Genomic DNA, 3,757 nt, shown 5'->3' on the forward strand with positions numbered 1-3,757 from the left:
AGCAACCAGAAATGTGTTTCGTTTGTTTATTTTCAATCTTTAGAGTCGACATGATCCATATGATTCTCATTACAAATATAAGTTCCATATCATCCACATACCATGCAAAATATATGATACGTTTTAGCAATCACCAAGGTCAACACGATTTGAATCTCTCACCTCTGAGGAAATGGTGATTTGCTGTTTCAGCGCTGCCTGAAGTGTTGAATGTCGGGGAGAAAACCTGAGCTCACTGTCCCTGGGTGGGCTCCAACCACTAGCCTTTCGGTTAACAGCCGAACGCGCTGGCCGATTGCACCACAGAGACAGCTGATGGCAATGCTCATCGACAGACAACGTAACGTTGCAACGACACAAATCAGAAACATAATTCCGTTTCCCATTCTGCGGTTTCCCTGAGAATTCATCGCTCGATGATTCAGGAGCTTGAAATGCTTTCTAATTGATGGATTAGAATTAATTAGAACTAACCAATTAAATTCCTGTGTGGCGAGCTCTGAACGAATTGTGGATATTTCAAGGCATCGCGTTCGTAAGTTCTCTGCAGTTTTCTTAAATTAAGGATTAGCGAAAATTGGATTTCAGAGAATCATTTTCTCGTGCTGCTAACAAAGCTGTAAAGCAGCTCGCTGTCAGTTAAAAGAAAACGTGAGAACGAGAAAAGGATGCGAAGTGACAGGGAAGGACCATCTGAAGGTGGAATAAGGTGGGAATTGTCGGAGATCGGAATAAACGTTTTGACCTCTGTGTCAGGCAGCAGCAGCAATGCAGTCTTCGATGTGCTGAAAGAGAGTTGAGAGATGGGATAGAGCGACTCCGAAACATATCTTTATTTTCTTCCTAGTTTCTCGCATTCAACGTACCTCATGGAGTCATGAAGATCTACAACCCGGTGACAGGCCTTCCGGCCCAATACGTCCATACTAACGAATGAATCTACCTGATCCAATCATATTTGCCTGAGTTAGGCCCATATTCCTCAGAACCACTCCGATCCATGTACCTGTGGAATTATTCCCACCACCTGTGTTAACAACTTGTCCATCAGATCCCCTATCAATATTTCCCCTCTCACCCGAAACATATCCCCTCCATTTTCAGTCTATCCCAGCCAAGTAAAAGAAACAGTAACAATCCAACTTATCTATGCCCCTCATGATTTTAAAAACCTCTAAAACTCATTCCTCAGCCTCCGTTGCTCCAGGGGAAAATCACCAGCTGATCCAATCTCCCCTGGTCAGTGAAGCTGTCCAGGCCCGGCAACATCTCCGTGAATATTCTCTACACCCTCTACAGGTTAAAGACATCTTCCCTGCAGCGAGTCGACCAGACTTGCACACAGTTCTCCACATGTGGTCTCATCAATGTCATGTATAGCTCTAACATGACGTCCCAATTTTGTACTCAGTGGCCTGACAAATGAGAACAAGCGTGACAAACATCTAAGATAGCCTACTTCATTCTACCACCAAATTGATGTCTCCCGCACGGGTAATAACAATGCCTCCTCAGTTCTAATCTCCATCGCTGATATGGATGTGACAAACAAGGGACACAGCACAGTCCCAGAGACGAGAGAAAGAGAAGCACATTGTGACAACGTCGGTTCATGCAGATGCAGGAGCACACACTGACAGAGGCAGGGGCATACCTTGACAGAGGCAAGGACACTCACTTACACAATCATGTGCAAGGAAGGGGGAGAGAGAAAGGCAAGCAGGCACAGGCACACAATTTAAGGGGCAAGTAAACAAATTAAGAGGCTGACACACTAAATATCAGAGGTGATAAATTTAAAGGGAGGGTCACGTCCACTCAGAGAAGCAGTCAGGAATATTCCGTGAGATGCAGATGCAGACACAGACACAGTCAGAAGCAGAGAGAAATCCACACATATACAGGAACACCACGAGAGTGACGGACGCCCTGGGACAGAGGTAGGGACACTCAGAAACAGAGATGGGAGCACTCAGAGTCAGAGGCTGGGACTCTCACCGACAGAGGAAATCATGCACAGGTGGGCACGAGGAAGAGAGAGAGAGAGAGAAAGGCAGACAGACACAGGTATACGCAATTTGAAGGACAATTATTCACAGAGACAATGGCAGGGGAAACACGCCACAGACAGAGGCATGGACATTCACATACAGATGTACAGACATAATTGCAAACCGTGGCAGTCATAAACAAATTCAGAGGCTGGCTCTCTCAATGTCTGTGCTTGAGCAAAAGGCAGGGGCATGCCCACTCAGAGACACGTTCAGGAATATTCCTGCAGCTGCAAATACAGACACAGTCAGAGGCAGAAAGAACTACACACAAACAAGAACACCACAAGACAGAGGCAAGAACACACATTGAGAGAGACAGGAACCATTCAATAAGGGAACTGTTCAATGCACAAATGAAGACAGCCACACAAGCACACACTGGCAGGTAAGGGCATTCAGAGAAGCAATCACACGCTTAAGTCAGTTCATAGACAGACAGAGCAGAAAACACAGAGACGCCGGTGGAATGGAAGCGTGAGACGTGGAGAGGCAAAACAAAAGTTACACAGTCCACACAAACACCATCACAGACGCAGGTCAACACCTACAAAACCACATACAGAGGTACACACGTACACCATCACAGACACAGGTCCACCTTCACAATCACAGACACAGGTGCACACGTACACAATCACAGACACATGGAGCACATGTACACAATCACAGATACAAGTACACACAAAAGAAAAGGATGGCACACACTCAGACCAAGAAATATTCTCACTGACAGGCTGGCAAACATATGGAAGCAGGGCAGTCACAAAATGAGGCATGTACACACACAGGCAGTGGAAGACACACACACATTTCTGTGGGCAGGCAAACACACAGAGAAAGAAAGGCAGGAAGACCCACACAGGCAGGATGCATAAAGACAGATTGAAACCTGAACAGACACACAGACATATGCAGGAACATTTATTGACAAAGGCAGGTAAAACTCGCGATCGAAGCAGGGACATGAATGTACAGAGGCTGGTGATCACTTCAGTGAATACTTATCAGTTGTGTTCACTGCGGTGAAGGATCTTGTAGTTGGAGAATCCAGGGAAGGGAAAAGTGTAATTCTTGTACAAGTTGCTGTCACAAAGGAGGATGTTCCGGAGAGGTTAAAGGTAGATACATATCCCAGACGTGATGAGGTGTATCCCAGGCTGCTGTGGGAAGCATGGGAGGAGATTGCCAGGTTCTGACAGAAATGATCAAACCATCTCTTAAGAAGTTCTTGAGGACAGGAGGATGTCAAATGTGGTGTTTTCATTCATGAAGAGCATTTGCAATTAACCAGGTCATTACAGGCTGCTGAGCTTTACATCAGTGATGTGAAAGGAATTGGAAAACTTTGGATGGACAGGCTTAATGTGTCCTTGCACAGACAGTAAAGCTCAGGGATATTCTCCAGGGTTTTGATCAGTGGAATCCATATCTGACAAATGTGTTTAAACTTTGAATAGTTAACGAGCTGCGTTGATAAGGATAATGCGGTTCTTCTTTATACTCTATTCTGGAGACTTCAGTAACCTCTCCTTGCCTTTTACTTTATCCATACTTTTACACAACTTCAGCCTCCGACATCCTTTGTTTAGACCGACTCCCATTCCAAGCTGAGAATATCCCTTCCATGTGGTACTGTTTTGATCCACTCCTTCAGAACACTCTCAGCACCAACGGAGGATTCGGTGCTGCGGTGAACATGTTAT

General features: G+C 45.4%; 1 non-coding gene across 1 annotated transcript; it reads right to left on the reverse strand.

Moving 5' to 3' along the window:
• Positions 1-236: 236 nt before the first annotated feature.
• On the reverse strand, positions 237-310 carry trnan-guu (transfer RNA asparagine (anticodon GUU)). The gene has a single exon. It is a non-coding gene; the product is annotated as a tRNA-Asn (tRNA).
• Positions 311-3,757: the final 3,447 nt, after the last annotated feature.

Source organism: Pristis pectinata, chromosome 41, assembly GCF_009764475.1.
Source record: "Pristis pectinata isolate sPriPec2 chromosome 41, sPriPec2.1.pri, whole genome shotgun sequence".
In the NCBI taxonomy this organism is placed as follows: Eukaryota; Metazoa; Chordata; class Chondrichthyes; order Rhinopristiformes; family Pristidae; genus Pristis; species Pristis pectinata.